Source organism: Meleagris gallopavo, chromosome Z (assembly GCF_905368555.1).
Source record: "Meleagris gallopavo chromosome Z, MGAL_WU_HG_1.1, whole genome shotgun sequence".
Taxonomy (NCBI): domain Eukaryota; kingdom Metazoa; phylum Chordata; class Aves; order Galliformes; family Phasianidae; genus Meleagris; species Meleagris gallopavo.
In genome coordinates, this window is record NC_139435.1 from 3061645 (window position 1) to 3076106 (window position 14462).

Below are 14462 nucleotides of genomic sequence, written 5' to 3' on the forward strand. Positions count from 1 at the left end.
CCCACATGTTATTTGTGATGTGAAAACCTTTTAGACAAGGCTGACCATGGACAGCATGCAGTTCTCACTGTCTGTTAACTTTCTTTATCTGAAATGCAAGTCATTTTATTTACTCTTTTCCTCCCAGGGTTTCACAAAACTTGACACACGTGTGCTTTATGTGTTTTAATTATTTACAATTGTTGTGGGACACCTGAAACTTTTGAAGGTGGAAACATGAGGAACAAGGTGTATCACATTTCAGTGTAAAGCTCTATTTGAATAACAGTGTACAAACACAAGCAATACTTCATGGTGTTTGGCACTCTGTGCATGAATGGGTTCAGCAGACCATGTGTGATGAGAATGAGATCCCATAAAGCTGGGGTGCAATACTGAGCAAGAATCACTGCTGATATCAAAACTCTGTCATCTGATCTGGGTCTCATGTGAGGGACAGAGCCTTTCCAAACCCAGTAGCTGGTGGCATCAGGCAGATGGGATGCTTGAGTCTATACCACAGTAAGGAATAACACCCTCAGTAGACTGCAGATTTTGTTTGCAAGTGCCAGAGCTAAAGCACAGCCTCAGGATACCTAGTTCTGCCTTCCCTCCACTCCCTGTTTGTTATCATTCCCTGATCCAGCCTTAGATCTGATGCTGAGGCAACTCCCTGAGGCACCAGCATCAGCTCAAGCTACCCTCACTCTGAACCCGAGGGGAAAACAAGCAGGAACACTTGCTCCGCAGAACTGAGTGTTGATTGATTCCCTGTGCTCCAGGGATTGTGCTGTGCAACTTTTTAATTCACACCTAAGTCATCTATCAACGTTTTCTTATCACAGAATTTCCTTATCAGCAAGCTGGAAAAACTCAAAGCTACTGCGCGCTCAGTGCGTGGGGAGAGCAGGTGGGTTTCAGTTTGCTGTGCCATATTCTCTCCCCTCCTGCACCACGGCATATATATATATGTATATATATTTTTTTTCCTCCTTTTTTCTTTTTTTTTTTTTTTTTTTTCTTCTTTTTCTTTTCCGTTCTCTTCATTTTTTAAGCTGTCAGTGGCTGAGGCTGAATAGACATGAGGCATTGCCCCCTGCTGGTAGGTCTCACACCAGGCTGCCAGCACGGAGCGGACAGCGGACGTCCGTCTGCAAGGTTTTGAGTGGTTTTGCGTTATTTTATTTTATTTTATTTTTTTCGGTTTTCATTTAAAATATTAACTGGTGAGGCACTTTAAAAAAAAATTCTTTTCCTCCAGCTGCACAACACTGCGCTCACACAGCAGTGTCTGAGAATGGGAGAGACTTGTGCCATTCCATTCCCTTGTTCGTTAAGAGTAGAATGCTAATTAGTGGCGTGGGTGGAAAAAAGTCACTGGTGGTAAAAAGTTGTTAAAGAGCAGGATGCAGCTTGGGTCCTTGATTATAGCAGGATCTGGGCATACAGTAGTTTTGCACTGTCATTTATTCTTACAATCTGCAAGATGTGAAGGGGCTGCATTTCTTGTGTTTTACAGGCCAAAATTTAAGGATAATATTTATATGTATATATAAACTCGTTGTAAATGAGTTATTATAAATATTATATATATATTTACAATGAGCTGCAAGGTGAGCCTTAGATAAAGAGAATTCAAGCTCTTCTTGAGCTTGAATTCACATTTCTCATGCCCTAAGCTCTTCTGTCCCACCCCGCAGTCAAGGCTTTCTCACTCTGAGGTTTGTGCCTGCTCTATCCAGCTGAAGCTGAAAGGAATTTAGGTAACAGGATATGTTTTTAACTTTTTTTTCACTTTCATGAAGCTCTGTATCTTAAATAAATTATATAATATAGGGAAGAAAACCTTTATCGAGAGCAAGCTAAAAATACAAGATTTTTTTCCTTTTTTTTTTTTTTTCTCTCCATCACAGCTCCTGTTCCCAAATTACACTTGCCTTGCTCAGAGTCTTAGAAAGCTGACACAGAACAAATTGTCCTATGTAAATTACAAGTTTCCTTTCTGATTGACAGCAATCTACAAAGATGGACTAATTCCAGAGGAAGTCAAGCGAAGACTGTGTCACAACTATTAACCCACTTTTAAAGATGCTCCAAACTGCTGCCAGCGTGCACTTTATATAATGTTATGTGTGAATCCAAAGCCAGTCAGAGCACATGTGGGCAGGAGGTAGTGGGTTACTGGTTTTATCTATGCACACAACAGCTCCCAACTTGTTGATTTTCTCCCCTGGCTGCTGCTGTCTGTGCGGTAGAGGGGAGCTTCATAGTCCTTGGTCCCTCCTGGAGACTTTGATAGTGAAGACATGCAAAGGGCAGTCAAGCATGCCACTAGTTACATTCTTTCTGCCTGTTTTGGCTGCTGTCGTTCTTAAACCAAAACAAGTCATTAAGGGAGCAAAGACAATTATTTCTGAGATCAGTGTGAAGGAAAATTGAGAGGGAAATGGGCTACTGGAAAATTGATATTGTCACAAGGCTGATTTGACTGTGCCACTCTTTACCATAGAGCCATGACTGAGTTTATATCAAGGTCTCCCTTTGCAAGTGATAATAAACCTAATAGCTGCCCACAGCTTAATATTTTTTCTTGCACTACATATGTTCACTTTTTGTCCTCAAATTATTTTTTTCTTCAGTCTCCATCTGTTCTTTTGCCTTTGAGGTACTTTAGTTACCATGGAAATGACAACATCATCTGGATGGGTGGAGCTCAGTGCAATGTAAAGTTGGTTTCCTATACAAAGTGATTAGCAAGGTACAGGGATGGCTGAGAAAAAAATGAGGCATTCTGTATGATGCATTTTCATATTTTAGGTGTGCAACAGAGATGTATATGTGTGTGCTCATGAGAGCACAAGGCACAGTGTTTGTATTCCAGAAGTAGACATGTATATCATTTTTAATCTGGCAGATGAAATCTTTCACTTTCACTTTCACAAAGTGAATTCTTGATGCAGATTGTCTTGCAAACACACACATCTGGCTACTGCAAGAACATTCAGTCCTCTGAAAATTTGTTTTTCACACCTGATTTCTTAAAACCTCTGCTTGAGAGTTAGTCTTTATGTCTAGAGGTCCTACTGTAAGACACTTGCTGAGTCCTATGATTATCAGGTGGGTCAGGCAAGGTGAAAAGATCATTTCCTGGGGTTGTACATCTTTTGTCATCGTTGCCATGAAGAAGAATAGGAGGAGATAATTTAGTGGTAAGCTGTCATATTGGCTTTGTTATCTAGTTATGCATGTAGAGTTGCCTACTTAGTCTCTGGAATATATATCATGCCTTCAGCAAGTCCATGTGACAAATGATCCATGATCAGTATAATTCTGATCCATAAGGATCACTCTTTGAGTACAGGGACGTGGCACTTTTAATCTCCACACACCTGGAAAATCCAGGGCAGAGCCCAAATCAGACATCAGGAGAGAGGCCACAAATTTTAGATCAGTCCCAGAAGCTCTTATCCACTACTAGATTTTACATCCTCACAGAGATGAAGATATTGTAAATTAAAAATGTTTTTTTTTTTTTTTTTTGGCAAAGGACATTAAAGAAAGGGCCAGATACATCAAAAATGTGAAAACTTGGCCAAGGAAACTTAATATTAAGGCCTGTATGGTCTCCAAAATGCCTTTAGGCTATATATTCAGTAGGTGTCTCTTAAAGAACCTAGTGTCCTCTGCTTTTCTAGGAATGTGAATAGAGCAACAGCATAATACACAGAAAAGATTGTAATGCAGTTCCCACTGGATCTGAAGCAACTATAAAGAGCTTATTTCTGAGAGCACATGCAAAAGTGAATTCTTGATGCAGATTGTCTTGCAAACACACACATCTGGCTACTGCAAGAACATTCAGTCCTCTGAAAATTTGTTGGGGAGGGAGTAAAGCTCCTAAAAAACAATGGGGAGTCTGATGCAGAGTCCAGGGAACATGCTGAAGAGGGAGGTCAAGTCTTTGGAACCTCTATCCTAAGCATATTTTGTCACGTGTTTAGCATGACAGTATTTGTTTATTCCTATTACAATTATTTTTAGGCGCCTTAATTCCAGCTGCAGACATTTCTTACTGCAGCAGTCCTTTCAAGAGACAACCTCCCAGGATACACCAAAAAATTTTCCCATGGAAAAAAAAAAAACAAAACACCACCACCAACAACAAAAATAACAGCAAACCAAGCAGCCAACATCTTGGTTCACTGCAGATGGTGACCAGGAGCACTTCAGCAATCTCCCAGAGTTTCCTTTTCAGGCTTTGGCTGCAGAACTGAGTAAAACATTGCACCAGTGAACTCCAGAGCTAAGAGTATGACCTGTTATAATCTGTGCCAAGAGCTCCTGACTGGCTAGAGGCAGACTTTCATTCATGAAGTGAACACAGAAGGAAGCCCAATACAGACTCATGAGGAGACAGTGAGTGCCTGGGGAAAAAAAATTTCATTTCAGCCCTCTCAGAGATCTGGACATGTGAAGGGAACCTCCATGAGGGCTGTGAGCAGCCAGAAATGCTTCCAGTGTTGCATTCTCGAGCTCTTAGCCCACTAAACAGTTTCATAAGCTGGCAGAAAAATAAAGCTCAGAGGGACTGGAAGAGGTCACCACTGTCATCTCTGTTGCCCCCTGACAGGCACAGTGCAGCGAGTATCAGATCTGAAAGGACAGCTTTGAAACTTCTTGGACAGACACAAGGCAGAAGCAAGCAAATAAACAGCAACAATTAAAGAAGCAAACAAGAAAGCATTTTTTTTATTATTTTTTTTCTGCTTCAATATGGCCAGCTAAGAGAAAATAAGGTTTTAGCAGCAGAAGTTGTGTATGCATCTCTGTGGTGCATTTCAATCCTTCTGATTGCTCAGCTTTCTTTCCAATTAAACAAGTTGAATTTGCTGAGATTACTGCAGAAGCTCTCCATCATTATTATTAAGGATCATTTTTTTTTTCCCAGAACATCTTTAGTAAGTCACAGAGAGAAGGTGTTCCTTAGCCAGAAGCTTAGCAAATCTTAAGCAAAACATACATGAGATCCAGATCAAGATAAAAAGGGAAATAAGGAATGAGGGGAGATATGGACTGATCCCAGATGCAGAAATGTTTTATTCAGCGTAATGTTTTTACTTCCTGAATTCCAATTGTCTTCTTCCCTTGAGCTGTTTCACAGTGACTAAAATGTGGACTGCTGGTCTTCAACATCTTTATCTGTAGTATAGATAATGGGATTGAGTATATCTTCAGCAGTTTCTGATGACACCAAGCTGAGTGGTGCAGCTGATATGACAGAAGGACATCATTCAAAAGGACCTGGACAGGCTGGAGAAGAGGACCCACATGAGCCTAATGAACAAGGCGAAGTGTAGAGTGTTGGGTTGGGGCAGTCCCAGATATAACTACAGACTGGGAGAAAAACTTACTGAGAACAGCCCTGGAGAGAAGGAGCTGGGAGTTATGACGGATGAGGAGCTGAATATGAGGCAGCATGTACACTTGCAGCCAGAAAGACCAACAGTATCATGGACTACATAATACAGGTGTGGCAGTGAGCAGGGAGGGCATAATCACCCTCTTCTTTGTCCTTGTGAGGCCCCATCTAGATGGAGTACCATGTCCACACGCATGACCCTGAGCACAAGAAGGATGCAGAGCTGTTGGAGAGGGTCCAAAGTAGGGCTACAAAGAGGTTCAGAGAGCTGGAGCACTTCTGATATGAAGAAGGATTAGAGTGAGATGTGCCTAGCTTGGAGAAGAGAAGGATCTGGGGACAGCTCCTAATACTTGAAGGGAGGTTATATGCAGAAGGGAAGTGCAGTTTTTGATATGGTTGGAAAAAGAGAAATGGCTTTAAACTAAAAGAGGGGAAATTTAATTTGGATGCTAGGAAGAAATTCTTTCCTCAGAGGGTGGTGAGACCATGACACAGGCTGCTGGGAGAAGCTGTGGATGCCCCATTCCTGGAGTCATTCAATGCCAGATTGGATGTAGCACTGAGCAGCCTGGTTTAGTAGCTGGCAACATTCCCATGACAGGGGGATTAGAGATTAACTACTTTTAACCTTCCAACGCAAGCCATTCTATGATCCTATGCTTCTATGATTCTATGAAATTAATCTATTTGTAAAGAACAAAACTGAGGGCCTTCATTTTGATCTTTAGTTGAAGCCACAGCAGGGTAAGCAGATCCCTAATTTCATAGTATCTCTTATCTTCACACTTTATAAGTATTTTTTTTCTTTTCAAAGTATTTGATTCATTTTCTGATTTAGACCACTATAGGAGAACACACTGTAAATAAATAAATAAATAAATAAATAAATAAATAAATAGAAAGCTTGGGAATTTCTCTTTAAATTATCTGTTTTCCACAAGCTGTTGATGCTCTACACTGGGATTATGGCTTTGCGTGCAATCAACTTCTTGGTCTGTTAGCTAAAATTCTCAAAGCTATATGATTTATTTATTTATTTATTTTCTGCAGATTATTCAGCTATTAATGTTTTTCTTTTTTTTCCCACATTCTGTTATGCTAAAAAAAAAAAAAAAAATTGAACTCAATGTGTTTCTTTCTATCATCATCTCTTAATTTTAGATAAGTGTGGGCATTAGAGAATGAGAAAATAAGATATTTTGACTTGAAAACATAAAGTTTTATGGTCGAAGTTGCTTTTTTTTTTTAATGTAAAATAGATTGTGATCTAATTAGGATCAAGAATTTAAACTGTCATTGTAAATTGGAATAGAAAGCTTTGAGTATGGGCTTCATGTACTCAGGGCTACTTAACCTCTGCAGGAAGTGGAGAGAAGTGGTTTGCATCAGCTGCACCCTGTACATTGTTTTCTCCTTCGTCATCAGATGCCAGGAGTTACAGTAATCCATCCTGGAAGTGACAAACATGATACCATGTGGCTTGATCCTGTGGGAAGAAGGGTGGAATTTCCTATGAGTGCAGATGCATCAAGAAAAAGGACATTTTTTTAAGTCTGGACACCTTCCTGGCTGTCCCAGGTTAGTGATGAATGAGGCTTTTCATCTTTTCACTGATTTTCCTTATCCTTACTGTTTTATTGTATTTCTTTGTTGATTACAGTAGGAATCACTCCCACATAAAAAAGACCAGGACATTTTATTTATTTTTTTATTTTTATTTTTATTTTTTATCTTTAATATACTAATTAGGTATTTTTTGCATGTGTTGCTTGTACCTTTGTTTCTCTCTGTCCCATATCTGTTAGAATATAGTCTGAATTTAAGGTATAGAAGAAAAAAAATAAACACGATTTACAAAGAAAATCTGTACTCATTTGATGGAGGTCATTGGTATGTAAGCCATCCTCCTAGGGACTGGAATAAAGTTTTAAAGCTAGAAGGGACATAATTAATTCCTGATCTGATAACAATCTGTTCTCCAGATTATCTCTCATATCATATGGTTTATCCATAAATGTGATGCAAAACATGTGTGCTTGACTAATTCAACAATGCTTTATAGTCCTGAAACATCAGATAACACCCATGCCATGTGTCAATATCTCCTCTCTTTCCTCACATCCCTTTTCTTCCATCTCCTTTTGCCCATATTTTTCACTCAGTCTTTCATCATGACAGGAACAACAGCACAATCATAGGTAGACATCAGCCACTCTGTGTAGTCACTGGAATGAACTTTTTCATGAAGGACATGACTCAACAACCAAGCCCAAGACCTCCTGAAAAAGCAAGAAGGAGTTTTGGAGCAGGAGTAGAGTCATATTCAACATCTCTGCAATTTCATGTCTGTGAAAACAGAGGTAATTGTGGATTTGCTGCTGCACATCCACACAAAGTCACTTCTCATTACTTCAGCCCACAGGTACTGAATAATTTTCTGTCGCTAAATTTACATTGTTTTACACTGAAGGCTAAGGAAGTTCATCAGAAAATACACCCCTCTGCTTTCCAGCCTCTCCTCAGATATCAGTGGGGCTGAGGGTGGCTGGGCTTAGATTCTGAGTGATACCCAATTCGGCGCAGTAAACCCAGTTGTGTCCAATGTGTTGAATATTCATGATTATGGATGCACAAATAATACAATACACCTTAATCTAGTTGCATTCAGTGAACTCACGTGCTCACCCTCCTCCAGTCCCAAGGAGTCCGCTTGTGTTCAGTGAGGACTCTTATGGCTAGATTAATGAATATTGCTGTTTATTGAAGCAACTGATTGCAGATTCTTTTGGATTGCTGATGTTGATTGCACTGTCTGCAGAGCATGTGCAAATACCAAGAATATGAATAATAGAGCCAACTGCTAATGTGCTAAATTATGGAATAAATAGAGATTTCTGCACAGATTTCTAAGTTTCTCATAGAAGCACTTTATATAGACAAGTTAGCGAATTTTACCCAGCAGGTGTCCCTGTGCAGAGGGAAGAGAAGTCCATCAACTGGTCCCAGAAGTCAGTGATGTCTTGTCTTCTCTGTGATGATACATTCCCTAAAATTCCTTCTTTTTTAGGACATTTTATACTACTATCTTACTTTCAGGTGGAGTTTGAGTGACTCTTCTCATTCACACTTTTGTTGTGATTGATGTAAAGTCTTTTTTCTTGTTTTTAAAGTTATAAGCTAAAAAAAGTGTATGCTGTGGGGTGGTCACAACTTGGAGGTGGCAAGTCTTTGGGAAGGAGGTGTGTTTTGGTATGACAATGATATTACAGTGAGCAAAGTTAATAATGAACCTGTCTTCCCTGTCCAAAAGAAGACAGAGATCTCCTAAAAGGAGTCCAGTGGAAGGCCATAAGTATAGTGAAGGGCCTGAAGCATCTCTGTGTAAGGAAAGGCTGAGTAAGGTGAATTCAGTCTGGGGAAAAGAAAACTGAGGGGGATCTGATGAATGTTTATCAATATCTAAGGGAACGTGGGATGCAAATGGATGAGGCCAGGCTCTTCTCAGTGGTACGTAGCAAAAAGACAAGGAACAGTGGTGTAAAACTTGAACATAGGAAGTTCCGTACCTACACATGGAAAAAATTTCTTACAGTAAGGGTGATAGAGCACTGGGACAGGTTGTCTGGGGAGGTTATGGAGTCTCCCTGTATGGAGATATTCAAGATCTCTCTGGAGGTCTACCTGTGTGACCTACTGTATGCTCACTGCTTTAGCATGTGATTTGATTCAATGATCTCTTGAGATCCCTTCCAATCACTACAATTTTGTGATTCTGTGATTCTGTGAAAGTTCACCTAGGGATGTGTTTTCAACAAATAGAAAATAAATAAAAAGAAAAAAGGAAAACCTGCTCACTCAGAATGATAATTATACTGTTTATCAGTTCTATACTATCACGAAGTTCCTATCCCTGTGATATTATCACAGAGCTAGGCCATGGTGTTTCCACTCTGCTCCACTGTCTGTGCAGTTTCTCAGAATCATCACACTGAATTCCCCCGGTGTTGTCAACATCTAAAGCTGAAAGTTATGTGGCCTAGAGAATAATCATGGAACAGATTCCTCGCACATTCACTGTATTCTACACTGGAGGTTTTCTCAGTGTTGTATGTTCTCTTAAGAGTAGGTCATTAAGTTACCTCCAATAATTATTTACCTTACTGAAACTCTTCTTACCTCCCATGTTGATTGCTCATGTGCTTGTGAGACAAAAATGGTCTTCAGCTGACTATATCATTCTAGCTACGCAATCTGTGGTGCAGCTTACATCACATCTCCTCCTGAGGTACAACTGACGTGCTTTGGGCACTGCATTTTAACCCATTCACTATGCCACGATGAAGCTGGAAAGTGTTTATTGCTTAAATCAGAATAGTGTTTTTCATAGAAAATTGCCCAAGCCAATGTGCAGTTCGCCAACCATCTTGTTCCCCCTCATGATAGACATTGCTGCTAACGGCATGGCTCAGACAGGCACTTAGCATCATAACAGGCAGAAAGGAGCAGAGTAAGTCAGAAGAAGTGGTAAATCTTGTCTTTCACATCCCTTTGGCAACCCAGGAGTATCTCTTCCTTTAATATGAATTCCAAGTACTCCTGGCTTGTCTTTTCTCCCAGTGCCCTGCATCCGTATTCTAACCTTCCATTATTTGCCCATTCTTCTTCTCTTAAACTTGACTCTTCATCTCACAGAAACACCTGCGGTCTATAAAAACACAATAAAAGCATTGAATTTAGTCTGGTAATTTCTCTTTGTAATTTTGTATTTCTTGAGTGGAGTATCTTTATACTCAATAGATACAGATGGTAAGAAATGTTGATCATAGAAACATAGAAACTTTTGACTTGGAAGGTACCACTAAAGGCATTCTAGTCCAACTCCCCTCCAGTAGATGGGAACAGATTTATTAGGTTCCCAAAGCCCCGTCCAATCCGACTTTGACTCCAGGGATGTGGCACTCACCAATTTTCTGAGTAACCTGTGCCAGTGCCTCACCATACTCACCACAAAAAACTTCTTCCTTATATCCAATGTAAATCTCCCCTCTTTAAGTCTGAAACCATTTTTTCTTGCCCTACCACAACAGATCCTGCTAAGGAGTCTGTCCCCCTCCCCCCCCCCCCCCCCTTTTTTTTTTTTTTTTTCCCTGCAGCTTCCCTTTCTAAGGGAGAGTCTACGCTATGTCTACACTGACATATGTTCTCAGGTTTCCCCACGGCCTTCTCTTCTCCAGTCTGAATAGCCTCAGCTCTCTGTGCTCGTAGGAGAGGTGTTCCATCCCTTGGACCATTTTGTGGCCCTCCTCTGGACACGCTCCAACAGCTCCACAGCTCTCCTGCACTGAGCACTTCCCATCTGGATGTAGTGCTCCAGGTGAAGTCTCACGGCACAGAACAGAGGGGCAGGATCACCTCTCTCATCTTGCTGGCCACACTGCTTTTACTGCAGTTCAGGATACAGTTGGCTTTTCTGATATTTCAGAATTGTTCAAAACTGAGTTAATACAAAAATATATTTTCAGAATTTTTCATGAAATTAACATCTAGGAAAAAAAGCCATAACTAAAATCCCAAAGCAGCCAAAGGACTTCTTTCTTTCAGAAAGAGCACACAGAAAACTGGTGGGATACTTCAAGTCACCTCAGATGGCAATGAGAATCCATGCTGAGGATGACTAACCTCTGACATTGCATGCATCATATGTTGGGGGACTCAGTTTGTGGTCTCAGTCCTACTTCTGCCTCTTTGCCAAAGTTATGTAGCAAATCTCTCTCAGCACTTTATTTACTTCAGCAAACATGTCTGTGTCAGAGAAACATTTTGCATGATGGTGCTTCCAGACAGCAAAGAAGAATGTAGACCTGTGAATCTTACCTGAGTCCTTGGTGCCAGTCTTGGAATATAGGCTTGAGTCCAAATGTTTACTTAAATTTGAGGCTATGTGTATCTGACAGTGTAGGTATTCCTTGTAACACTGCTCTTGTGTCACGTATGAAAAATTAAATTCATATCCCATTTCTCAAAATCCTGTATAATTCAGACCACGTAGACATTCTAATTGCTGAGTATATGTATGGTAGTAACAGAACAAATAACTAGAGAGAGAGAAAAAAAAATAAAAAATAAAGGTTACATAAAGAAAAGCAGAGCAAATTAAAATAGATTGAGTTCCAGATGCTGGAGTTACTTTTACTCAAAATCCAGCTCTTTGCTACCACTGCTTAAGTAATATTCCCCTCCTTCGTTTTAACCTTCTCTTTCAGGCCAAACTGATGACCTTGGGTGATCCAGATCACTTTATATCTTGGCCTAATTGCAGCCAGACAAGTAGAGGGTGGAATATGATAACTATCCACATCTTTATCATGTGTGAAAATGGGCAGAGTAATCATTTAGGGTGGTTGAAGTAGGTAAGTCTACGAGTAATGAAATGGAAAGTTTAAATTGAATATCAAGATAAAATACATTCTTTTAGGTGAGGGGACATATTAAGACTCAATTAGTGGCATGATCTAATAGCACCACAGCTACTGACAGCATTATGGTTTCTTGGCTTATTAAATCATCTTTCAAAGAAACCAATGGAAGATTGAACTGGGCAAACAACGGATAATTGTAACATAGGAACTAATCCCATGATGGAGCCAGAGTGGAATAAACAGGCAGTTTCCGTGTGACTCATGAAAAGACTTTGTACCAAGTAAAGATATTCATCAAGCTCTGTGTCTATGCAAAGATCTTTCATGGCATTTTCAAGACTGCCAAAGGAACTTAGCAGCAATAATCCTTTTTTCAAAATCAGCATGATAATTCAGGCATATTAAGCCTATTGTATCACCAAGTGAGAATTAGATTGATGAAGATCCCTCTCTTAAATGTTTGTGGGTATAAAATGAGGACCTAAAAACATACATTGGTATCTTTGTGCTGTACTACAATCAGGCACAGGCTTACTCTGTTTGTTCTTCACAGAAAGCTTGTTGCAGGATAAATTGGGCCCCTATGCATTTTTTGGCACACAGTGAAGGGTCTTACCTGTGATTTACAGTGTAAGCAAACCCTAAACCACACTGAAACTAGAGTGGAGACTCCCTAAGTAGCATTTTGTGGTATGTTTCTTTCTGAATGTGTGCTCAGATGGCACGTGTACTACATGAATCAATGCATGTCACCACCAAAAGTAATATATCTTTGATGCAGGAACAAGTTAGCAGAAGATGAGCAACCAGCTCTGAATCTTCATGTCACTACCACAAACCTCAATGCTATAAAAATCCAGAGCATCAGGAGTATTATTGAGATTTGCATAAGTAGAAAACACAGCAATTAAAAGTTGTCAAAGAAATCTAATGCTCAGTTTTCAGTTCCACAAACAGATTCCAGTGATGTCTTTCCAGCTCCTTCCTAATAATCTCGCTAAGTTCTTGCTAAGAGCTGCATTGAAGTAACCTGTCATTTACTCTGTCTTTCACCAATTCAGCTCAAAGAGATGCACCAGCTGTGATCACTTGGAGTCAGAGTTGCCTTGTTGCAAGGCATTGCTACAGCTGCAGGCAAAATGTATTGCTTGGAAGATCTGCTGAACCCAGAAGTCATGAAAAAAGCAGAGTTGTACCATCCCTAGCATCCTACCATAAATGCAGGGAGAAATTCCATCCTCACAGATGAGAGCTCAGTCTCGAACATGTTTTGCATGTGGTGAATGAATGGGTTCATGAAGGGCAGAGGTCACGGGTTCATGAAGGGCAGGTTGTGCTTGACCAACCTCATCTCCTTCTATGACTTGGTGACCAGTTCTGGTAGATGAGGAAAGGGCTGTTGATGTAGTCTACCTAGACTTCAACAAAGCCTTTGACACGGTCTCTCACAGGCTTCTGCTGGGGAAACTGGCTGCTTGTGTTCTGGACAGATATACACTTCTTTAGGTAAGGAACTGGCTAGAGGGCCATGCCCAACGGGTAGTGGTTAATGGAGTTAAGTCCAGCTGGTGACCTGTTATGAATGGTGTCCCCCAGGGGTTGGTACTGGGGCCCATCTTGTTTAATATATTTATTGACAACCTAGATGAGGGGACTGAGTGCACCTCAGTAAGTTTGCAGATGACACCAAGTTGGGAGGTGGTGTGGATCTGCCTGAGGGTAGGGAGGCCCTACAGAGGGATCTAGAGAAGCTGGATTGCTGGGCTGAGGTGAATGGGATGAGGTTCAACAAGGCCAAGTGTCGGGTCCTGCACTTTGGCCGCAATAACCCCAAGCAGCGTTATAGGCTTGGGGATGAGTGGCTGGATGACTGTGAAGAAGAAAGAGACTTGGGGGTGTCGGTTGATGCTTGGCTGAACATGAGCCAACAGTGTGCTCAGGAGGCCAAGAGGGCCAACGCATCCTGGCCTGCATTAGAAATAGTGTGGCCAGCAGGAGCAGGGAGGTCATCATCCCCCTCTACTCAGCACTGGTGAGGCTGCACCTCAAGTATTGTGTTCAGTTTTGGGCCCCTCACTACAGGAAAGATGTTGAGGCCCTGGAACGTGTCCAGAGAAGGGCAATGAAACTGGTGAGGGGTCTGGAGCATAAGTCTTATGAAGAATGGCTGAGGGAGTTGGGATTGTTTAGTCTGAAGAAGAGGAGGTTCAGGGGAGACCTCATTGCACTCTAGAACTTCCTGAAGAGAGGTTGGGGTGACGAGGGGTTTGGCCTCTTCTCCCAGGCAATGAACAGGACGCGGGGAAATGGCCGCAAGTGATATCGGAGGAGGTTTAGGTTAGACACGAGGAAAAACTTTTTTTTCAGAGGGTGGTCAGGCACTGGACCACTGGCCTGCCCAGAGAGGTCATGGAGTCGCCGTTCCTGGAAGTGTTCAAGAGGCGTCTGGACGAGGAGCTGCGAGATACGGCTTAGTGCTTGTGGTAGCAGTGGTAGTGAGAAGACGGTTGGACTGGATGATCTTACAGGTCTTTTCCAACCTTGTGATTCTATGATTCTATGATTCTTTGATTCTATGATTCTATGATTCTATGAACGGGCTTACTATGCAGGAAGGTGTTCCTTGTCCAAATGATACCTTG

At 41.1% G+C, this 14462-nt stretch overlaps 1 long non-coding RNA gene across 1 annotated transcript; it reads left to right on the plus strand.

The window, feature by feature from the left end:
- The first annotated feature begins 704 nt into the window (after positions 1–704).
- LOC146542105 (uncharacterized) lies at positions 705–8337 on the plus strand. Its single transcript, XR_014880466.1, has 3 exons — positions 705–889; positions 6827–6979; positions 7580–8337. It is a non-coding gene; the product is annotated as an uncharacterized LOC146542105 (long non-coding RNA).
- The last annotated feature ends 6125 nt before the right edge of the window (positions 8338–14462 follow it).